Source organism: Oncorhynchus keta, unplaced genomic scaffold (assembly GCF_023373465.1).
Source record: "Oncorhynchus keta strain PuntledgeMale-10-30-2019 unplaced genomic scaffold, Oket_V2 Un_scaffold_14384_pilon_pilon, whole genome shotgun sequence".
Taxonomy (NCBI): domain Eukaryota; kingdom Metazoa; phylum Chordata; class Actinopteri; order Salmoniformes; family Salmonidae; genus Oncorhynchus; species Oncorhynchus keta.
In genome coordinates this window covers 582,239-608,184 of record NW_026290787.1, presented here as the reverse complement: position 1 = coordinate 608,184, position 25,946 = coordinate 582,239, and the positions used below count along the sequence as shown (strand labels likewise).

Here is a 25,946-nt window from a genome sequence, read left to right as displayed (position 1 = left end):
CTTATGTATGGAAAACAGTCCTACACTGTTACTGTCTTATGTATGGAAAACAGTCCTACACTGTTACTCTCTTAAGTATGGAAAACAAAGTCCTACACTCTTACTGTCTTATGTATGGAAAATAGTCCTACACTGTTACTGTCTTATGTATGGAAAATAGTCCTACACTGTTACTGTCTTATGTATGGAAAACAGTCCTACACTGTTACTGTCTTATGTATGGAAAACAGTCCTACACTCTTACTGTCTTATGTATGGAAAACAGTCCTACACTCTTACTGTCTTATGTATGGAAAACAGTCCTACACTCTTACTGTCTTATGTATGGAAAATAGTCCTACACTCTTACTGTCTTATGTATGGAAAACAAAGTCCTACACTGTTACTGTCTTATGTATGGAAAACAAAGTCCTACACTCTTACTGCCTTATGAATGGAAAATAGTCCTACACTCTTACAGTCTTATGTATGGAAAACAGTCCTACACTCTTACTGTCTTATGTATGGAAAACAGTCCTACACTGTTACTCTCTTAAGTATGGAAAATAGTCCTACACTCCTACTGTCTTATGTATGGATAATAGTCCTACACTGTTACTGTCTTATGTATGGAAAATAGTCCTACACTGTTACTGTCTTATGTATGGAAAACAGTCCTACACTCTTACTGTCTTATGTATGGAAAACAGTCCTACACTCTTACTGTCTTATATATGGAAAACAGTCCTACACTGTTACTGTCTTATGTATGGAAAACAGTCCTACACTGTTACTGTCTTATGTATGGAAAATAGTCCTACACTGTTACTGTCTTATGTATGGAAAACAGTCCTACACTCTTACTGTCTTATGTATGGAAAACAGTCCTACACTCTTACTGTCTTATGTATGGAAAACAAAGTCCTACACTGTTACTGTCTTATCTATGGAAAACAGTCCTACACTCTTACTGTCTTATGTATGGAAAACAGTCCTACACTGTTACTGTCTTATGTATGGAAAACAGTCCTACACTGTTACTGTCTTATATATGGAAAACAGTCCTACACTCTTACTGTCTTAAGTATGGAAAACAGTCCTACACTCTTACTGTCTTATGTATGGAAAACAGTCCTACACTGTTACTGTCTTATGTATGGAAAATAGTCCTACACTCTTACAGTCTTATGTATGGAAAACAGTCCTACACTCTTACTGTCTTATGTATGGAAAACAGTCCTACACTGTTACTCTCTTAAGTATGGAAAACAAAGTCCTACACTCTTACTGTCTTATGTATGGAAAATAGTCCTACACTGTTACTGTCTTATGTATGGAAAATAGTCCTACACTCTTACTGTCTTATGTATGGAAAACAGTCCTACACTGTTACTGTCTTATGTATGGAAAATAGTCCTACACTCTTACTGTCTTATGTATGGAAAATAGTCCTAAACTCTTACAGTCTTATGTATGGAAAACAGTCCTACACTCTTACAGTCTTATGTATGGAAAACAGTCCTACACTCTTACTGTCTTATGTATGGAAAATAGTCCTACACTCTTACTGTCTTATGTATGGAAAACAAAGTCCTACACTGTTACTGTCTTATGTATGGAAAACAGTCCTACACTCTTACTGTCTTATGTATGGAAAACAGTCCTACACTCTTACTGTCTTATGTATGGAAAATAGTCCTACACTCTTACTGTCTTATGTATGGAAAACAAAGTCCTACACTGTTACTGTCTTATGTATGGAAAACAAAGTCCTACACTCTTACTGCCTTATGAATGGAAAATAGTCCTACACTCTTACAGTCTTATGTATGGAAAATAGTCCTACACTCTTACTGTCTTATGTATGGAAAACAGTCCTACACTGTTACTCTCTTAAGGAAAATAGTCCTTATGTATGGATAATAGTCCTACACTGTTACTGTCTTATGTATGGAAAATAGTCCTACACTGTTACTGTCTTATGTATGGAAAACAGTCCTACACTCTTACTGTCTTATGTATGGAAAACAGTCCTACACTCTTACTGTCTTATGTATGGAAAACAGTCCTACACTGTTACTGTCTTATGTATGGAAAACAGTCCTACACTGTTACTGTCTTATGTATGGAAAATAGTCCTACACTCTTACAGTCTTATGTATGGAAAACAGTCCTACACTCTTACTGTCTTATGTATGGAAAACAGTCCTACACTGTTACTCTCTTAAGTATGGAAAACAAAGTCCTACACTCTTACTGTCTTATGTATGGAAAATAGTCCTACACTGTTACTGTCTTATGTATGGAAAATAGTCCTACACTGTTACTGTCTTATGTATGGAAAACAGTCCTACACTCTTACTGTCTTATGTATGGAAAACAGTCCTACACTGTTACTGTCTTATGTATGGAAAATAGTCCTACACTCTTACTGTCTTATGTATGGAAAACAGTCCTAAACTCTTACAGTCTTATGTATGGAAAACAGTCCTACACTCTTACTGTCTTATGTATGGAAAATAGTCCTACACTCTTACTGTCTTATGTATGGAAAATAGTCCTACACTCTTACTGTCTTATGTATGGAAAACAGTCCTAAACTCTTACAGTCTTATGTATGGAAAACAGTCCTAAACTCTTACAGTCTTATGTATGGAAAACAGTCCTACACTCTTACTGTCTTATGTATGGAAAATAGTCCTACACTCTTACTGTCTTATGTATGGAAAACAAAGTCCTACACTGTTACTGTCTTATGTATGGAAAACAAAGTCCTACACTCTTACTGCCTTATGAATGGAAAATAGTCCTACACTCTTACAGTCTTATGTATGGAAAACAGTCCTACACTCTACTGTCTTATGTATGGAAAACAGTCCTACACTGTTACTCTCTTAAGGAAAATAGTCCTACACTCCTTCTGTCTTATGTATGGATAATAGTCCTACACTGTTACTGTCTTATGTATGGAAAATAGTCCTACACTGTTACTGTCTTATGTATGGAAAACAGTCCTACACTCTTACTGTCTTATGTATGGAAAACAGTCCTACACTCTTACTGTCTTATGTATGGAAAACAGTCCTACACTGTTACTGTCTTATGTATGGAAAACAGTCCTACACTCTTACTGTCTTATGTATGGAAAATAGTCCTACACTGTTACTGTCTTATGTATGGAAAATAGTCCTACACTGTTACTGTCTTATGTATGGAAAACAGTCCTACACTCTTACTGTCTTATGTATGGAAAACAGTCCTACACTGTTACTGTCTTATGTATGGAAAATAGTCCTACACTCTTACTGTCTTATGTATGGAAAACAGTCCTACACTCTTACTGTCTTATGTATGGAAAACAGTCCTACACTGTTACTCTCTTAAGTATGGAAAACAAAGTCCTACACTCTTACTGTCTTATGTATGGAAAACAGTCCTACACTCTTACTGTCTTATGTATGGAAAATAGTCCTACACTGTTACTCTCTTAAGTATGGAAAACAAAGTCCTAAACTCTTACAGTCTTATGTATGGAAAACAGTCCTACACTCTTACTGTCTTATGTATGGAAAATAGTCCTACACTCTTACTGTCTTATGTATGGAAAACAAAGTCCTACACTGTTACTGTCTTATGTATTGAAAATAGTCCTACACTCTTACTGTCTTATGTATGGAAAATAGTCCTACACTCTTACTGTCTTATGTATGGAAAACAAAGTCCTACACTGTTACTGTCTTATGTATGGAAAACAAAGTCCTACACTCTTACTGCCTTATGAATGGAAAATAGTCCTACACTCTTACAGTCTTATGTATGGAAAACAGTCCTACACTCTTACTGTCTTATGTATGGAAAACAGTCCTACACTGTTACTGTCTTAAGTATGGAAAATAGTCCTACACTCCTACTGTCTTATGTATGGATAATAGTCCTACACTGTTACTGTCTTATGTATGGAAAATAGTCCTACACTGTTACTGTCTTATGTATGGAAAACAGTCCTACACTCTTACTGTCTTATGTATGGAAAACAGTCCTACACTGTTACTGTCTTAAGTATGGAAAATAGTCCTACACTCTTACTGTCTTATGTATGGAAAACAGTCCTACACTGTTACTGTCTTATGTATGAAAAATAGTTCTACACTCTTACTGTCTTATATATGGAAAATAGTCCTAAACTCTTACAGTCTTATGTATGGAAAACAGTCCTACACTCTTACTGTCTTATGTATGGAAAATAGTCCTACACTCTTACTGTCTTATGTATGGAAAACAAAGTCCTACACTGTTACTGTCTTATGTATTGAAAATAGTCCTACACTCTTACTGTCTTATGTATGGAAAACAGTCCTACACTCTTACTGTCTTATGTATGGAAAACAGTCCTACACTGTTACTGTCTTATGTATGGAAAACAGTCCTACACTGTTACATGTATGGAAAACAGTCCTACACTCTTACTGTCTTATGTATGGAAAACAGTCCTACACTGTTACTGTCTTATGTATGGAAAACAGTCCTACACTGTTACTGTCTTATGTATGGAAAATAGTCCTACACTGTTACTGTCTTATGTATGGAAAACAGTCCTACACTCTTACTGTCTTATGTATGGAAAACAGTCCTACACTGTTACTGTCTTAAGTATGGAAAATAGTCCTACACTGTTACTGTCTTATGTATGGAAAACAGTCCTACACTCTTACTGTCTTATGTATGGAAAACAGTCCTACACTGTTACTGTCTTATGTATGGAAAACAGTCCTACACTGTTACTGTCTTATATATGGAAAACAGTCCTACACTCTTACAGTCTTATGTATGGAAAACAGTCCTACACTCTTACTGTCTTATGTATGGAAAACAGTCCTACACTGTTACTCTCTTAAGTATGGAAAACAAAGTCCTACACTCTTACTGTCTTATGTATGGAAAACAGTCCTACACTGTTACTGTCTTATGTATGGAAAACAGTCCTACACTGTTACTGTCTTATGTATGGAAAATAGTCCTACACTCTTACTGTCTTATGTATGGAAAATAGTCCTAAACTCTTACAGTCTTATGTATGGAAAACAGTCCTACACTCTTACTGTCTTATGTATGGAAAATAGTCCTACACTCTTACTGTCTTATGTATGGAAAACAAAGTCCTACACTGTTACTGTCTTATGTATGGAAAACAGTCCTACACTCTTACTGTCTTATGTATGGAAAACAGTCCTACACTCTTACTGTCTTATGTATGGAAAACAAAGTCCTACACTCTTACTGCCTTATGAATGGAAAATAGTCCTACACTCTTACTGTCTTATGTATGGAAAACAGTCCTACACTCTTACTGTCTTATGTATGGAAAACAGTCCTACACTGTTACTCTCTTAAGTATGGAAAATAGTCCTACACTCCTACTGTCTTATGTATGGATAATAGTCCTACACTGTTACTGTCTTATGTATGGAAAATAGTCCTACACTGTTACTGTCTTATGTATGGAAAACAGTCCTACACTCTTACTGTCTTATGTATGGAAAACAGTCCTACACTGTTACTGTCTTAAGTATGGAAAATAGTCCTACACTCTTACTGTCTTATGTATGGAAAATAGTCCTAAACTCTTACAGTCTTATGTATGGAAAACAGTCCTACACTCTTACTGTCTTATGTATGGAAAACAAAGTCCTACACTGTTACTGTCTTATGTATTGAAAATAGTCCTACACTCTTACTGTCTTATGTATGGAAAACAGTCCTACACTCTTACTGTCTTATGTATGGAAAACAGTCCTACACTGTTACTGTCTTATGTATGGAAAACAGTCCTACACTGTTACTGTCTTATGTATGGAAAACAGTCCTACACTCTTACTGTCTTATGTATGGAAAACAGTCCTACACTGTTACTGTCTTATGTATGGAAAACAGTCCTACACTGTTACTGTCTTATGTATGGAAAATAGTCCTACACTCTTACTGTCTTATGTATGGAAAACAGTCCTACACTGTTACTGTCTTACTGTATGGAAAATAGTCCTACACAGTACTAGATTGTTTACTGTCTTATGTATGGAAAACAGTCCTACACTCTTACTGTCTTATGTATGGAAAATAGTCCTACACTGTTACTGTCTTATGTATGGAAAACAGTCCTACACTCTTACTGTCTTATATACAGCATGGTAAAACAGTACTACATTGTTACTGTCTTATGGTATGGAAAACAGTCCTACACTGTTACTGTCTTATGTATGGAAAATAGTCCTACACAGTACTACATTGTTACTGGCTTATGTACAGTATGGTAACACACAGTACTAGATTGTTACTGGCTTATGTACAGTATGGTAACACACAGTACTACATTGTTACTGTCTTATGTACAGTATGGTAACACACAGTACTAGATTGTTACTGTCTTATGTACAGTATGGTAACACACAGTAATAGATTGTTACTGTTTTATGTACAGTATGGTAACACAGTACTAGATTGTTACTGTCTTATGTACAGCATGGTAACACACAGCACTACATTGTCACCGAGTTTGGGAAACCCTGAGTTAAGGTACAGCAGCATGCTATGAGGAGGACACAACAGGATCATGATACCCTGGCTCCACTCCAAAAGTCTGTCAGTCTGTCAGAACCTCTTCATTGGAACATGTGACACTGTCAAACTGCACCGGTCCTCTTACCTATCCTGTTACCTATCTTGTTACCTATCTTGTTACCTATCCTGTTACCTATCTTGTTACCTATCTTGTTACCTATCTTGTTACCTATCCTGTTACCTATCCTGTCACCTATCCTGTTACCTATCTTGTTACCTATCCTGTTACCTATAGTGTCACCTATCCTGTTACCTATCTTGTTACCTATCCTGTTACCTATCCTGTTACCTATCTTGTTACCTATCCTGTCACATATCCTGTTACCTATAGTGTCACCTATCCTGTTACCTATCCTGTTACCTATCTTGTTACCTATCCTGTCACATATCCTGTTACCTATAGTGTCACCTATCCTGTTACCTATCCTGTCACCTATCTTGTTACCTATCCTGTCACCTATCCTGTTACCTATCCTGTCAACTATCCTGTCACCTATCCTGTTACCTATCTTGTTACCTATCCTGTTACCTATCCTGTCACCTCACCTATCCTGTCACCTATCCTGTCACCTATCCTGTTACCTGTCCTGTTACCTATCCTGTCACCTATCCTGTCACCTATCCTGTCACCTATCCTGTTACCTATAGTGTCACCTATCCTGTTACCTATCCTGTTACCTATAGTGTCACCTATCCTGTTACCTATAGTGTCACCTATCCTGTTACCTATAGTGTCACCTATCCTGTTACCTATAGTGTCACCTATCCTGTTACCTATAGTGTCACCTATCCTGTTACCTATCTTGTTACCTATCCTGTTACCTATAGTGTCACCTATCCTGTTACCTATCTTGTTACCTATCCTGTTACCTATCCTGTTACCTATCCTGTTACCTATCCTGTCACCTATCCTGTTACCTATAGTGTCACCTATCCTGTTACCTATCCTGTCACCTATCCTGTTACCTATCCTGTCACCTATCCTGTTACCTATCCTGTCACCTATCCTGTCACCTATCCTGTTACCTATCTTGTTACCTATCCTGTCACCTATCCTGTCACCTATCCTGTCACCTATCCTGTTACCTATCCTGTTACCTATCCTGTCACCTATCCTGTCACCTATCCTGTCACCTATCCTGTCACCTATCCTGTTACCTATCCTGTTACCTATCCTGTCACCTATCCTGTCACCTATCATGTTACCTATCCTGTCACCTATCACCTATCCTGTCACCTATCCTGTTACCTATAGTGTCACCTATCCTGTTACCTATCTTGTCACCTATCACCTATCCTGTCACCTATCCTGTTACCTATAGTGTCACCTATCCTGTTACCTATCCTGTCACCTATCCTGTTACCTATCCTGTTACCTATAGTGTCACCTATCATGTTACCTATCCTGTCACCTATCACCTATCCTGTCACCTATCCTGTCAACTATCCTGTCACCTATCCTGTTACCTATCTTGTTACCTATCCTGTTACCTATCCTGTCACCTATCCTGTTACCTATCTTGTTACCTATCCTGTCAACTATCCTGTTACCTATCCTGTCAACTATCCTGTCACCTATCCTGTTACCTATCCTGTCACCTATCCTGTCACCTATCCTGTCACCTATCCTGTCACCTATCCTGTTACCTATCCTGTCAACTATCCTGTCACCTATCCTGTTACCTATCCTGTCACCTATCCTGTCACCTATCCTGTCACCTATCCTGTTACCTATTCTGTCACCTATCCTGTTACCTATAGTGTTACCTATCCTGTCACCTATCCTGTTACCTATCCTGTCACTTATCCTGTTACCTATAGTGTCACCTATCCTGTCACCTATCCTGTCACCTATCCTGTTACCTATAGTGTCACCTATCCTGTTACCTATCCTGTTACCTATCCTGTTACCTATCCTGTTACCTATCCTGTCACCTATCCTGTTACCTATAGTGTCACCTATCCTGTTACCTATCCTGTTACCTATCCTGTCACCTATCCTGTTACCTATCCTGTTACCTATCCTGTCACCTATCCTGTTACCTATCCTGTCACCTATCCTGTTACATATCCTGTTACCTATCCTGTTACCTATCCTGTCACCTATCATGTTACCTATCCTGTTACCTATCCTGTCACCTATCCTGTCACCTATCCTGTCACCTATCCTGTTACATATCCTGTTAGCTATCCTGTTACCTATCCTGTCACCTATCCTGTCACCTATCCTGTTACATATCCTGTTACCTATCCTGTTACCTATCCTGTCACCTATCCTGTCACCTATCCTGTTACCTATCCTGTTACCTATCCTGTTACATATCCTGTTACCTATAGTGTCACCTATCCTGTTACCTATAGTGTCACCTATCCTGTTACATATCCTGTCACCTATCCTGTTACCTATCCTGTCACCTATCCTGTTAGCTATCCTGTTACCTATCCTGTCACCTATCCTGTCACCTATCCTGTTACATATCCTGTTACCTATCCTGTCACCTATCCTGTCACCTATCCTGTTACCTATAGTGTCACCTATCCTGTTACCTATCCTGTCACCTATCCTGTTACATATCCTGTTACCTATCCTGTCACCTATCCTGTCACCTATCCTGTTACCTATCCTGTCACCCTATCCTGTTATCATATCCTGTTAGCTATCCTGTTACCTATCCTGTCACCTATCCTGTTACCTATCCTGTTACCTATCCTGTTACCTATCCTGTCACCTATCCTGTCACCTATCCTGTTACCTATCCTGTCACCTATCCTGTTACCTATAGTGTCACCTATCCTGTCACCTATCACCTATCCTGTTACCTATATCCTATCCTCACCTATCCTGTTACATATCCTGTTACCTATCCTGTTACCTATCCTGTTACCTATCCTGTTACCTATCCTGTTACCTATCCTGTCACCTATCCTGTTACATATCCTGTTACCTATATCTTCACCTCCTGTTACCTATCTGTTACCTATCCTGTTACCTATCCTGTTACCTATCCTGTCACCTATCATGTCACCTATCCTGTTACATATCCTGTTACCTATAGTGTCACCTATCCTGTTAGCTATCCTGTTACCTATCCTGTTACATATCCTGTTACCTATCCTGTTACCTATCCTGTCACCTATCCTGTTACCTATCCTGTTACCTATCCTGTTACCTATCCTGTTACCTATCCTGTTACCTATCCTGTTACCTATCCTGTTACCTATCCTGTTACCTATCCTGTTACCTATCCTGTCACCTATCCTGTCACCTATCCTGTTACCTATCCTGTTACCTATCCTGTCACCTATCCTGTTACCTATCCTGTTACCTATCCTGTCACCTATCCTGTTACCTATCCTGTTACCTATCCTGTCACCTATCCTGTTACCTATCCTGTCACCTATCCTGTCACCTATCCTGTCACCTATCCTGTTACCTATCCTGTCACCTATCCTGTTACCTATCCTGTTACCTATCCTGTTACCTATCCTGTTACCTATCCTGTCACCTATCCTGTCACCTATCCTGTTACCTATCCTGTTACCTATCCTGTCACCTATCCTGTCACCTATCCTGTCACCTATCCTGTTAGCTATCCTGTTACCTATCCTGTCACCTATCCTGTTACCTATCCTGTTAGCTATCCTGTCACCTATCCTGTTACCTATCCTGTTACCTATCCTGTCACCTATCCTGTTACCTATCCTGTTACCTATCCTGTCACCTATCCTGTTAGCTATCCTGTTACCTATCCTGTCAACTATCCTGTTACCTATCCTGTTACCTATCCTGTCACCTGTCCTGTCACCTATCCTGTTACCTATCCTGTCACCTATCCTGTCACCTATCCTGTTAGCTATCCTGTCACCTATCTTGTTACCTATCCTGTCACCTGTCCTGTCACCTATCCTGTTACCTATCCTGTTACCTATCCTGTTACCTATCCTGTCACCTATCCTGTTACCTATCCTGTTACCTATCCTGTCACCTATCCTGTCACCTATCCTGTTACCTATCCTGTCACCTATCCTGTTACCTATCCTGTTACCTATCCTGTCACCTATCCTGTTACCTATCCTGTTACCTATCCTGTCACCTATCCTGTCACCTATCCTGTTACCTATCCTGTCACCTATCCTGTCACCTATCCTGTTACCTATCCTGTTAGTCACCTATCCTGTTACCTATCCTGTCACCTGTCCTGTCACCTGTCCTGTTACCTATCCTGTCACCTATCCTGTCACCTGTCCTGTTACACCTATCCTGTTACCTATCCTGTTACCTATACTGTCACCTATCCTGTTACCTATCCTGTTACCTATCCTGTTACCTATCCTGTCACCTATCCTGTCACCTATCCTGTCACCTATCCTGTCACCTATCCTGTTACCTATCCTGTTACCTATCCTGTCACCTATCCTGTCACCTATCCTGTCACCTATCCTGTCACCTATCCTGTTACCTATCCTGTTACCTATCCTGTTACCTATCCTGTCACCTATCCTGTCACCTATCCTGTCACCTATCCTGTCACCTATCCTGTCACCTATCCTGTCACCTATCCTGTTACCTATCCTGTCACCTATCCTGTCACCTATCCTGTCACCTATCCTGTTACCTATCCTGTCACCTATCCTGTCACCTATCCTGTCACCTATCCTGTCACCTATCCTGTCACCTATCCTGTCACCTATCCTGTTACCTATCCTGTTACCTATCCTGTCACCTATCCTGTTACCTATCCTGTCACCTATCCTGTTACCTATCCTGTCACCTATCCTGTCACCTATCCTGTCACCTATCCTGTTACCTATCCTGTTACCTATCCTGTTACCTATCCTGTTAGCTATCCTGTTACCTATCCTGTTACCTATCCTGTTACCTATCCTGTTACCTATCCTGTCACCTATCCTGTTACCTATCCTGTTACCTATCCTGTCACCTATCCTGTCACCTATCCTGTCACCTATCCTGTCACCTATCATGTCACCTATCCTGTTACCTATCCTGTCACCTATCCTGTTACCTATCTTGTTACCTAACATGTTACCTATCATGTCACCTATCCTGTTACCTATCATGTCACCTATCCTGTTACATATCCTGTTACCTATCCTGTCACCTATCCTGTCACCTATCCTGTCACCTATCCTGCTACCTATAGTGTTACCTATCCTGTCACCTATCACCTATCCTGTTACCTATCTTGTTACCTAACATGTTACCTATCCTGTCACCTATCCTGTCACCTATCCTGTTACCTATCCTGTCACCTATCCTGTCACCTATCCTGTCACCTATCTTGTTACCTATCGTGTTACCTATCCTGTCACCTATCCTGTTACCTATCCTGTTACCTATCCTGTCACCTATCCTGTCACCTATCCTGTCACCTATCCTGCTACCTATAGTGTTACCTATCCTGTCACCTATCACCTATCGTGTTACCTATCCTGTCACCTATCCTGTCACCTATCCTGTCACCTATCCTGTTACCTATCCTGTCACCTATCCTGTTACCTATCCTGTCACCTATCCTGTCACCTATCCTGTTACCTATCCTGTCACCTATCCTGTTACCTATCCTGTCACCTATCCTGTCACCTATCCTGTTACCTATCCTGTCACCTATCCTGTTACCTATAGTGTCACCTATCCTGTCACCTATCCTGTTACCTATAGTGTCACCTATCCTGTTACCTATCCTGTCACCTATTCTGTTACCTATCCGGTTAACTATCCTGTCACCTATCCTGTTAGCTATCCTGTCACCTATCCTGTTACCTATAGTGTCACCTATCCTGTCACCTATCCTGTCACCTATTCTGTTACCTATCCTGTTACCTATCCTGTCACCTATTCTGTTACCTATCCGGTTAACTATCCTGTCACCTATCCTGTGGCATCCCTACAGACCTACTCTACACAGCTATCAGTTTATCAGTTATTACACCATATGTATACCGTTTACATTCCGTTGTGTGGCATTTGCTTAAGATAGTGAATGAGTCGTTTTGTTTAACAGAGTGAAACATCGAGGAGAAAGAACAGGAGAGGAATTAACCTTGTAAAGGTCATGGGGATTGATGAACTTCTCAGGTCAGGTAGCATCAAATTGAACATTGATCATTTCAGCGTATGGAGCAATCTAATCAAGGCCCATCTACACCTCTCTCTTAATACAGTAATTTGTCTACGGTGCTGGGCCCCTCTGATGTCCGCTAGCACCCAACAACATCCAGCACCAAGTGGGCATCAGCTATTGTGCAGCGCTAAATGAGCCTTGCAGTCAGAGACACTTGGCACTTTAGTTCTGTAAATAGGTTTTATTGGGCTGAGCACTAGCTCCCTAAATGGCACAAACAACCCAACAGAAAACTGGGCTTCTTTTCAAATGAGTTTTGATTCCTTCCCACTGCGCAGAGGAGTCTCAAAAATAAATATTTTGAATTGCAGTTTGTGGCCCTGAGCCACAACTAGACACACTCTAATATGATTCTAATGGGTATTGTCGTCCCTAAGCTTTTCTATATGCTCTTTGAACATCTGGCGCCGAGCACAAATACATACTTATAACACAAGATGATATATACAGGCTTTGAGGGTGTTTAAGGGTGGCATATTTGAATTACGTGTGGAGGAGCCAATCAGGGTACAGCTTTTGGACTCACATCGAAGCTCCAATTCCCCACTTCTGACTGAACCTGACCCCATGAGTTGCTCTTCCATGTTGGGCAGGGTTTGAGGCTCAGGGACCGACTAAGAAGACAAGGCCTTGGCCCTTCTCTCTGCCCCCTCCCTCCTGCTTGGAATTAATCACTACACTTGCCCCTGGTCTGTGCCTTTGTTCTGAGAGCTAAACAAAAGGGAACAAAGAGAATCAGGCACACCGAGGCAGCATTTCTCAAGACAAAGGAACTTCACAGGAAGTTGTCTCAAGGTCTAACACGGGATTAAATAAAATAATAACCTGCATCATCATTAACCTGCATCATCATCTCGATTAAAAAAAACAACCTGAAAAGATTGTTGTAGTGTTGCTCTTCAGTCTGCTTGGTCCATTAGAGGAAGAGATAGAATCCTGCTGTCATGATGATGTCATGTCAACACAAACATGGCAAAGAGAAAAAGTCTACTTGTCATGAAAAAGAGACATCTTCCAAATGGCGTACAATATGACCATTAGTTAGTACAAGATGTATATCCTCCTCCTCCTTCCTCTTCCTCCTCCTCCTCTTCACCTTCTTCTTCTCCTCCTCTTCACCTTCACCTCTCCTATCACGATCGTCGTAATGAGCGGACCAAGGTGCAGCGTGAGTTTAGTTCCACATATTTTTTAATCTCCGTGAAACAAACAAAAACAATAAAGAAACAAGGAAACGTGAAGTCACGACAACAGGCAACTACACACAAACAATATCCCACAAAACACAGGTGGGAACAATAGAGAACTTAAATATGATCCCCAATTAGAGACAATGATAATCAGCTGCCTCTAATTGGGAACCATACCAAGCACACCAACATAGAAATAGAAAAAACTAGAACACCCTCCTAGTCACGCCCTGACCTACAATACCATAGAGAACCAAGGGCTCTCTATGATCAGGGCGTGATACTTCCTCTTCTTCTTCCTCCTCCTCCTCTCCTCCTTCATCTTCTTCTTCTTCCTCCTCCTCTTCTATCAACACTGATCAAAGCAGAGATGTAGTATTTTCTGCATCTCTAACATCCCCACCTCACCTCCTTCCTGTACTTGTGCACGTGACATTAAAACTTGACACATGATTCTTCCTCCCTTCACATTATCGTCCAAGTTATGACTATCAGACTTAATCTGCCGACTGACCTTTTGGACCCTCCACCAAAACGACTCCTGCATCTTCAGTGCACTAAATCAGGAATAGTGCTCCATTTGGGAAGCAGCCTGTCTGTCTTGACCTTCCTCAGCTTCTCAAACACTTTCTCTGGCATAAACACAGATACCGTGCTCTCTCCAATCTCTCTGCTATCAAAAGATATGCGGATGCAATCTCTCTGTTCCGCACGATGCCGTGCCAGGAGCCCTGAAGGGGGGTGGGACTGTCCTTACTCCCCCGGCGGCCATGTTTGCTGTCGTCCCCCAATTTGCGTCATCCCGAAAATCTGTGGGCGCCGATCTTCTCCGGGTCTGATAGGTGGGCTTGGGGAGATGTTAGAGATGGGCGAAATGGGAGATGGGGCGGCTGGGTGATGGTGAGGTGTAGAGCTAGCTGCCTGCCTTACGCCGGGGAGGGGAGGGCCAGGAAGGGAGAAGGAACAGCTGGATACAGCATATGGAGCTGGCATGGTAGAGAGATGCTGGGTCAACTCGCCAGGACCCCAATCACTGTGATGGATGCTGGGCACGCCAATCCCACTGCTCAGCTTTGTTTACATTGGTAGCACACATACACACACACACACACACACACACACACACACACACACACACACACACACACAATGGAAATACAGAATATCCCCTTCAGAGGAGGTGTTCACTCTCTTCAAGAGAAATCACAGTAGGTTTTCTCCCTCCAAAAACATGTAGAATGTGGTCCCTTTTTCTTAGAACTACCCTACATAAATCTAGCAAATATTACTGGAGATGAAACACCATTTTACTTGTGCTGTCTCCCTCCCGGTCAGAATAACCAGCCTCCTGAGTGCATACTAGCACGTCTAATAAAGTGGCAGACTGAAACACACAGATACTGCTGCCTCATCTTGGTGTTCAAACAAACTGGAACAAATCAACAGGGCAAGACTCCCCTCCCCAAGCCTGTACCACAGACGTGATGCCTTGCCCCAGGCTATCTTTGTCTCTCCAGCCCCAAAGACTCCATGTCTCATTGGTTGTAGGTCAAAATAAGCCCTTATGTTGATATTTATATATAGGCATTTATACATACAGTACATTCTGCATATCAAAGCATACATGTACTGTATACACACTTAGGCTGAAAGATGCTGTGCATACATAAATGATACAAAACATTACATGCACAAGTAGGAATGCAGTGCATTCATATATACAGTACTGCATATACCATACACTACACACATACATAATGAACACATATGACAATACAGTATAATTGTGATTTGATTTCATTGCACTGACATGGCATGCAGTGTAGACATGACTCGCTCTTCTGTGCTGTGACGGTTTTTCATGTACAGTAATAGCCGGGTCAGTGTACATAGCTGTCACAGTAAAAGACAACGCATGTCACCCCCAGACAGTGACACATACCGTGATGCTCCTCTTTACTGTCATCCTCGCCAACATGTCCTCCGCAGCCTAACCAGCTGTGTCAGGGATAAAGCTACAGTAGAGAGATGTGCTGTCCCTAGCCTGATCCCAGATCTGTTTGTGCTGTCTTACCGACTCCTATGGAAAAGAAAGTGGTGAGGCCTCCCGAGGGGCAAAGCGGTCTAAGGCACTGCATTGCAATGCTTGTGGCGTCACTACAGCCCAGGGTTCGATCCCAGGCTGTGTCACAGCAGTCCGTGAGTGAGAGACCCATGAGGCAGCGTACAATTGGCCCAGTGTTGTCACGGTTAGGGGAGGGTTTAATCAGCAGGGATTTCCTTGTCCCATCGCGCTCTAGCGACTCATTGTGGCGGGCCGGGTGCCTGCAAGCTGACTTCGGTCACCAGCTGGACAGTGTTTCCTCTGACACATTGTTACGGCTGGCTTCCGGGTTAAGCGATCAGTGTGTCAAGAAGAAGTGCGGCTTGGCAGGGCCGTGCTTCGGAGGACGATGGCTCTCGACGTTCGCTTCTCCCGAGTCCGTAGGGGAGTTGCAGTGATGGGAAAAGACTGTAACTACCAAAAATATCAAGAAATGGGGGAGAAAAAGGGGGAAAACAAAACAAAACAAAGGAAAAAAGAAAGTGGTTGAGACGTGACACTTCTCCATTAAATACTTGATTCATTCATTAAAAACTGTAACGTTTCGGTCATGGTGGACCATCAGACCAAGGATTCCAACTTCTATGGTCATTGTCTTTGGCAAGACAGTATGACCAGATCTGGGACCAGGCTATCCTGGTCCAATAGAATTCCTATCTGTCCTACGACTAGTATGGAGGCAAAACAAATGCTACTCAGACGAATTTAGCATGTAAATCTTGGGGATGGGGATGCATGCCAGCAAAGCCACTACAAAACACTGCACAACACTCAACAATACATTAATTGCACTATAACGTTGACAAACGGTACCCACAAACTGTTAGGGCCTACATAAAGCTGTCTCAACAGCAGAGTTGCAACAGCAGTCCCAACACCTTACCACTGCTACACCTGGCAATCAGCGGAGCCTTGTCTGGCAGTGAAACAGTTCATTCAGCCTCATTTACTGCCTTTAAAAATACATAGCTGATATGGCTGACTTGCAAACCTCTACAGGAATGGTGCCGCCCCCCACGGAACGGTTGAGCTAACGTGGGCTAATGTGATTAGCATGAGGTTGTAAGTAACGAAACCATTTCCCAGGACATAGACATATCTGATATGGGCAGAAAGCTTAACTGCACTGTCCAATTTACAGTAGCTATTACAGTCAAAGAAAACCATGCTTTTGTTTGAGGAGAGTGCACAGTTATAAACTGTAAAATGTATTAATAAACCAATTAGACACATTTGGGCAGTCTGGATTAAACATTTTGAACAAAAATGCAATGGTTCACATACACTGCTGCCATCTAGTGGCCAAAATCAAATTTGAGCCTGGGCTGGAATAGTACATTATGGCTTTTCTCTTATATTTCAAAGATGATGTATTTTGGGTCCGCTCCTTAAGAGGTTTAAAACAATGTGGTTTCTAATGACAATTGAGATGTACAAACTATGGGATAAGGGGACGACAAGCGAATAAGACGCAATCCATGATTTCGATTAAGACATTAATGAGCGAGCCAGGACGAACATAGTCAATATACAGTGGGGAGAACAAGTATTTGATACACTGCCGATTTTGCAGGTTTTCCTACTTACAAAGCATGTAGAGGTCTGTAATATTTTTTATCATAAGTCCACTTCAACTGTGAAAGATAATCTAAAACAAAAATCCAGAAAATCACATTGTATGATTTTTAAGTAATTAATTGGCATTTTATTGCATGATATAAGTATTTGATACATCAGAAAAGCAGAACTTAATATTTGGTACAGAAACCTTTGTTTGCAATTACAGAATTACAGAGATCATATGTTTCCTGTAGTTCTTGACCAGGTTTGCACACACTGCAGCAGGGATTTTGGCCCACTCCTCCATACAGACCTTCTCCAGATCCTTCAGGTTTCGGGGCTATCGCTGGGCAATATGGACTTTCAGCTCCCTCCAAAGATTTTCTATTGCGTTCAGGTCTGGAGACTGGCTAGGCCACTCCAGGACCTTGAGATGCTTCTTACGGAGCCACTCCTTAGTTGCCCTGGCTGTGTGTTTCAGGTTGTTGTCATGTTGGAAGACCCAGCCACGACCCATCTTCAATGCTCTTACTGAGGGAAGGAGGTTGTTGGCCAAGATCTCGTGATACATGGCCCCATCCTCCCCTCAATACAGTGCAGTCTTCCTGTCCCCTTTGCAGAAAAGCATCCCCAAAGAATGATGTTTCCACCTCCATGCTTCACGGTTGGGATGGTGTTCTTGGGATTGTACTCATCCTTCTTGTTCCTTCGAACATGGCGAGTGGAGTTTGATCAAAAAGCTATATTTTTGTCTCATCGGACCACATGACCTTCTCCCATTCCTCCTCTGGATCATCCAGATGGTCATTGGCAAACTTCAGACGGGCCTGGACATGCGTTGGCTTGAGCAGGGGGACCTTGCGTGCGCTGCAGGATTTTAATCCATGACGGCGTAGTGTGTTACTAATGGTTTTCTTTGAGACTGTGGTCCCAGCTCTCTTCAGGTCATTGACCAGGTCCTGATGTCCTTACACAGCTCTCTGGTCTTGGCCATTGTGGAGAGGTTGGAGTCTGTTTGATTGAGTGTGTGGACAGGTGTCTTTTATACAGGTAACGAGTTCAAACAGGTGCAGTTAATACAGGTAATGAGTGGAGAACAGGAGGGCTTCTTAAAGAAAAACTAACAGGTCTGTGAGAGCCGGAATTCTTACTGATTGGTAGGTGATCAAATACTTATGTCATGCAATAAAATGCAAATTAATTACTTAAAAATCATACAATGTGATTTTCTGGATTTTTGTTTTAGATTCCGTCTCTCACAGTTGAAGTGTACCTATGATAAAAATTACAGACCTCTACATGCTTTGTAAGAAGGAAAATCTGCAAAATCGGCAGTGTATCAAATACTTGTTCTCCTCACTGTAACTATTTGTTCAGCACTTTTGAAATATACAGCGACAGAATTCAGAACATGGGCCATTTTTACACTATTTTCCCTGTACACCAAGACAGAACCACACGATAAATAAAGGGGGCATTTAAGGTGGTTACAAGGAATAGACTCAGGAGAGGAGGGAGGTAGATGGTTACAGGGAATAGACTCAGGAGAGGATGGAGGTAGATGGTTACAGGGAATAGACTCAGGAGAGGAGGGAGGTAGATGGTTACAGGGAATAGACTCAGGAGAGGAGGGAGGTAGATGGTTACAGGGAATAGACTCAGGAGAGGAGGGAGGTAGATGGTTACAGGGAATAGACTCAGGAGAGGAGGGGGTAGATGGTTACAGGGAATAGACTCAGGAGAGGAGGGGGGTAGATGGTTACAAGGAATAGACTCAGGGGAGGAGGGAGGTAGATGGTTACAGGGAATAGACCCGGGAGAGGAGGGGGTAGATGGTTACAAGGAATAGACTCAGGAGAGGAGGGGGGTAGATGGTTACAAGGAATAGACTCAGGAGAGGAGGGAGGTAGATGGTTACAGGGAATAGACTCAGGAGAGGAGGGGGGTAGATGGTTACAGGGAATAGACTCAGGAGAGGAGGGGGGTAGATGGTTACAAGGAATAGACTCAGGGGAGGAGGGAGGTAGATGGTTACAGGGAATAGACTCAGGAGAGGAGGGAGGTAGATGGTTACAAGGAATAGACTCAGGAGAGGAGGGAGGTAGATGGTTACAGGGAATAGCCCCAGGAGAGGAGGGGGTATAAAGTTACAGGGATTAACTCCTGGAGAGGAGGGGGATGGGTGGTTACAGGGAATAGACTCAGGAGAGGAGGGGGGTAGATGGTTACAGGGAATAGACTCAGGAGAGGAGGGGGGTAGATGGTTACAGGGAATAGCCCCAGGGCAGTTTGTTGATGTGCATTGAGGGCTTTGCTACGGCCAGGTCCGTGGGTACGATGAGGAGCTTACAGCACAGCGCTACGAGGCCAGAGTGGGCAACATCACAGAGACACTGAATCCCTTTGATCTGAGAGAGAGAGAGAGAGAGAGAGAGAGAGAGAGAGAGAGAGAGAGAGAGAGAGAGAGAGAGAGAGAGAGAGAGAGAGAGAGAGAGGAGGAGAGAGAGGAGAGGACGGGAGCAGAAGGTAGAGGGAAGGGAAGGGAAGGGAAGGGAAGGGCAGGGCAGGGCAGGGCAGGGCAGGGCAGGGCAGGGCAGGGAAGGGAAGGGAAGGGAAGGGAAGGGGAGGGGAGAGGAGAGGAGAGGAGAGGAGGAGAGGAGAGGAGAGGAGAGGAGAGGAGAGGAGAGGAGAGGAGAGGAGAGGAGAGGAGAGGAGAGGAGAGGAGAGGAGAGGAGAGGAGAGAGATGAGATGAGGAAAGGGGTGAGGAGGGGTAGCGCTGTTGGTACAGAACAGGGAACGAGAGACACAATAGAGGGGTGAGCGAAGGAGGGATGGAGGAGAAAAGGAAGGGATGGTGGCTCAATCCAGTGAAAAATATAAATATAGAAAGCTGGTACCATGAAGCAAAGTGAAAGGGATGGGAGGGGAGGGTGTGATTGGTTAAAGAAAGGAACAAATGTGCACTGTGCCCCGAATGATGTTTTTTTTTGGTGCCAAGCGCCGCGGTGCTATGCAGCTGCGGAGGAGGGAGGGAGAGTGGGTGGCAGGAACCCTTCAACCAAAATAAAGCCTTTGTGTCACTGCTGCCCTTGAACACTACCAAGCAGTTAGCTACATCATTCAACGTGAACTAAATGAGATATAATGTTCAACAGAGGTGAAATCAGCCTAACATAGTCTTAATGCATGTTGATTCAAGCAATGATTAAGTTCAATTCCCTGAAAGTGAAAGCTTCAGTTTAAGAGAATCGTGACTTTCCTGCAGTCGGTCCAAAATCTGCATGTGGTTCTCATTCATTAGCTTGTTACTATTGCCAGAGTCTACAGAGCCATATTCATCCCTGTATGGGAGGGTCATTTATAATGTAAAGAGAATTATGTTGGGGGTGGACAGGATTTGGGCAGCTCACTTATTGTCCACCTCACATGTATTGGCCCCCGTCCCAACACTTCAAGGAGCAATTCATTACCCAACAATACAACTCCTCTCTATGCCAGTGTTGGAGAATTGGTCTGCATTTCAGCAGGTTAGATTTATTTTCAGTTATGCTTGTGTGACTTGGTTTTGGGACACAATACCATTGAAACACTAACAATAATGCAAAATTAAAAATGTCCTTCAAAGTTTGTCTGTGTCTGCAAAATCTGCCTATTTATTTGTTCAAACTTCTGAATAGCTACTGGCAGTGTGTCGTGTATCTATTGTAAGCGTGCCTGTCTGTGTGCACACCTGCCTGTTTCTCCTCTCTTCCACCTCGGTCACTTCCAGAAAGCCTCAAGTGTACAACAACAACTTCGACGTGGGACCAACAACCATTGAGAATGACAAACATCACGGCGGACAACGTTGTCACAATGGGGCAGAGACACGTTTGCACGGTTAAGCCAGGCAGCAAAGTTGACTTCACCGTTTCAAAACCCGTTTCTGGAGTACGAGTGCTGTTTTTCAGGCTTCTCAGCCAAGCGAGTGTTGCAGTCCTACTCCCTACTGTGTGCCTACAGTTATAATGTTGTAATTGTAAACCCTAAATCCAGAGGAGTACATTATAAACCAGTAAATCTACAGGAAACTACAGTACCATACCCAGTAATTACCCTGATGTCGCAGATACTATGCAGTTATACACTGTCAGTGCTGGTTTGATTTCAACACTTATGGAGCCAAAAGCAACAGAATTACACCATTACAGAAAATTATATTGGGCTCTCTATGACACTCAATTATTTCTCAGCCAAGAAACCTCTCTGCTTCTCTTAATGTTTTAAAAGCCTCCAATCCACAACAAAACGCCTCATTTACCACCTCATTGTCCCTCTCTAACTTGGCCTCAAGAGAAAATCCTGGCATCAAACCATTGTTGACAAACGGCACGTTGGCTACAGTAACAGTACATTGACATCCTGTAATAACCAAGAGCCTTGACTGTATTGCCCTGCACCTCATATTACTGGTCTATCACTTGTGTGTTATTAGGGGGGACCATGCTGTCCACATTCCCAGAGGACACGACAACATGTCAGATAGGCGTTGTAATGGGGCGTCTTGGGGCCATCATTGAGGTAGTGGCATCATGATGCTAGTGGCATCATGGTGGCCCGAGGGGGCACTGACGTCCCCTGCAGCTCTTTTTTGTCCCAGCAGCAGGTAATTGGCACTGTGCCTCTCCCCAGAGCAGCCGTGGTCGCTCCCTGGAGAAGGCCTACACTCTCTGGATACTACAGAATGGCATGCACACTGCTTTGTACGCCAAACACTTCATCCAAAGAGAGAGCACTGTATTGTGAAAAGCTGAAACGCTTCAATTATTGAAAGGTTTGAGGACCTGGTATGCTTCCTTTTTTTGGGGGGTCAAGGATAAAGATGAGATTTTTGAAGGGGATGAATGATTGTTGTGAATGAAGATGGAAAATACAAAAACATTCTCCAACCATTGCACACATGGGCATACCTGGATTCTTGCAAAGCTTTGCATGGGTAGTGAGTGGTAAGATAATAGTATAGAGAGCCTTCACTTCATTTACAGTATGTTCTGGAATGACACCTGATGAGAGTCAGATGTGACTTTGGCAGACAGAAAGAGACAGAGAGAGAGAGACAGAGAAAGAAAGAGAGAGAGAGAGAGAGAGACAGAGAAAGAAAGAGAGAGAGAGAGAGACAGAGAAAGAGAGACAGAGAAAGAAAGAGAGAGAGAGAGAGACAGAGAAAGAAAGAGAGAGAGAGAGACAGAGAAAGAGAGACAGAGAAAGAAAGAGAGAGAAAGAGAGAGAGAGAGAGAGAGAGAGAGAGAGAGAGAGAGAGAGAGAGAGACAGAGAGAGAGAGACAGAGAAAGAAAGAGAGAGAGAGAGAGAGAGAGAGAGAGACAGAGAAAGGAAGAGAGAGAGAGACAGAGAGAGTGCACAGTAGGTCTAATGTAGTTTCCGTCCATGTTAACAATATAAGCCAAGAGGCTCAACACTATGTAACCATGGCAACATCAATCGAAGAAGGTCGATATTAGATTCAATTATGAAATGCTAGAGAGCTAACAAGAATACTCAGATCTTTAGAGTGTCAAATGGTAAAATGTCTAAATTGTAATCATCCTTGATATCAATGATTTACAATAAGCTGACATTCTAGAAAAGGCACTATCAAGACTAAACACAGAACTTCCAATTATTTCCCCTTCTCCGTCCACAAAATCATTGTAGACAAAAATCATCACACAGATTTGATACACGTAATTGAGTCGACCGTGCATTAATCAATACTTTCTTGCCCTATCCTGTTGAGGGAATGATAACACATAGTGCACCACAGTACAGAAAGACTCAAAATAACTGCCTTTTGGGTGTTCCGCCAATGTGATGTTCAGGGGAAAGACTGAATACCTGAATAGCACAGGCTCGATTTTTACTAACAAAAACATCATAAACTACATGCAAACTGAGTGGTGGAAAACGACCAAAATAAACCAATTAAATACAACAAGGTTAAGAACAAAAGGTCTGATCATGGGCTGGTTCTCCGTAGGGTTAGAAGCGGCTTTGGAGTGTTGAAGTCTTATCTGCACAAACCAGATTCTCCGCCTGCTGACACGGGCCAATCACAAGCACCTTAAGGTCTATAGGCTAATCTAAGAGTCACCGCGGTCCAGAACGCCACCGCCATCATACATGGCCCCACTATCCCTTCATCAACACCATTCCAGTCACAGGAGACAAGTACAGGAGCTCAGCACAGATAAATACACTAGTAACTCAAGTCAACATTACTGCATCGCCACGTTGCAACCTCACAGAAAAAGGATGCTAAATAGTTTGTTAAATGGTAACCTAGACAATCTGCATTGACCTTATCTTGCACTTACTCTACGCACATTCACAAGACTATACTGTATATATATATACACTACATGCAGACTCACTCACACACACAAACACTACACTGACCCTCTCACAGGGTTTTCAGGTGCTTTCGGAAGATGGGCAGGGAATCTGCTGTCCTATGTTCAGGGGGAAGCTGGTTTCACCATTGGGGTGCCAGGACAGAGAAGAGCTTGGACTGGGCTGAGCGGGAGCTGCCCTCCTATAGGGCTGGGAGGGACAAGAGACCAGAGGTGGCAGAACGGAGTCCTCGGGTTGGGGTGTAAGGTTTGAGATTCAAATCAAATCAAATGTGAATGGTCACATACACGTGATTAGCAGATGTTATTGCGGGTGTAGTGAAATGCTTGTGCTTTTAGCTCTGACAGTGCAGTAATATCTAACAGGAAATATCTAACAAATTACACAACATATACCCAATGCACACAACTATATACATATGTCAGAGCAGAACGGACTAAGACACAGTAGAATAGTATAGAATACAGTATATACATATGAGATGAGTAATGCCAGATATGTAAACAGTATTAAGTGAATGAGACACCGTAGAATAGTATATAAAACAGTTTATGCAGTTGAAGACGGAAGTTTACATACACCGTCAGTTTTTCACAATTCCTGACATTTAATCCTAGTAAAAATTCCCTGTCTTAGATCAGTTAGGATCACCACTTTATTTTAAGATTATGAAATGTCAGAATAATAGCAGAGAGAATGATTTATTTCATCACGTTCCCAGTGGGTCAAAAGTTTACATACACTCAATTAGTATTTGGTAGCATTGCCTTTAAATTGTTTAACTTGGGTTAAACATTTTCGGTAGCCTTCCACAAGCTTCCCACAATAAGTTGGGTGAATTTTGGCCCATTCCTCCTGACAGAGCTGGTGTAAGTGAGTCAGGTTTGTAGGCCTCCTTGCTCGCACAAGCTTTTTCAGTTCTGCCCAAACATTTTCTATAGAATTGAGGTCAGAGCTTTGTGATGGCCACTCCAATACCTTTACTTTTTTGTCCTTAAGCCATTTTGCCACAACTTTGGAAGTAAGCTTGGGGTCATTGTCCATTTGGAAGATCCATTTGTGACCAAGCTTTAACTTCCTGCCCGATGCCTTGAGATGTTGCTTCAATGATGCCATCTATTTTGTGAAGTGCTCCAGTCCCTCCTGAAGCAAAGCACCCCCACAACATGATGCAGCCACCCCCGTGCTTCACGGTTGGGATCGTGTTCTTCGGCTTGCAAGCTTCCCCCTTTTTCTTCCAAACATAACTATGGTCATTATGGCCAAACAGTTCTATTTTGTTTTATCAGACCAGATGACAGATCTTTGTCCCCATGTGCAGATTTTTGTCCCCATGTGCAGTTGCAAACCATAGTCTGGCTTTTTTATGGCGGTTTTGGAGCAGTGGCTTCTTCCTTGCTGGTCTCTCTCTTCATCCTCCTCCCTGGTCTCTCTCTTCCTCCTCTTTACTCTTCCTCCCTGGTCTCTTTCTTCCCCCTCCTCCTCCCTGGCCTCTGTCTTCCTCTTCCCTCCTCATCCCTGGTCTCTGTCTTCCTCTTCCCCCCTCCTCCCTGGTCTCACTCTTCCTCTTCCCTCCTCCTCCCTGGTCTCACTCTTCCTCTTACCTCCTCCCTGGTCTCTCTCTTCCCTCTCTTCCTCCTCCTCCTCCTCCCTGGTCTCTATCTTCCTTCTCTTCCCTCCTCCTCCCTGGTCTCTGTCTTCCTCCTCTTCCCTCCTCCTCCCTGGTCTCTATCTTCCTTCTCTTCCCTGGTCTCTGTCTTCCTCTTCCCTCCCCCTCCCTGGTCCCTCTCTTCCTCCGTTTCCCTGCTTTTAATCTCAATTACACTTTTAATTACCTTAATTAAAGCCATTACTCATTAAAGTGGATCAATATACTGCAGTTGGGGATTTAATCCACAAAAGAAATCCACTGATTGCCCCTTGGGACGTCCCTACCCCATTGAAGTTTACATTTAAAATGGTTACG

At 42.7% G+C, this 25,946-nt stretch overlaps 1 protein-coding gene and 1 long non-coding RNA gene across 4 annotated transcripts in view; both read right to left on the bottom strand.

The window, feature by feature from the left end:
* The window catches only part of LOC118379148 (interleukin-1 receptor accessory protein-like 1), a 593,985-nt gene that overhangs the window by 483,324 nt on the left and 84,715 nt on the right, over positions 1 to 25,946 (bottom strand). The gene's annotated exons all lie outside the window — the stretch shown is intronic.
* On the bottom strand, positions 7,068 to 8,300 carry LOC127927486 (uncharacterized). Its single transcript, XR_008127739.1, has 3 exons — positions 8,230 to 8,300; positions 7,585 to 7,644; positions 7,068 to 7,087 (listed from the first exon to the last, which is right to left on the bottom strand). It is a non-coding gene; the product is annotated as an uncharacterized LOC127927486 (long non-coding RNA).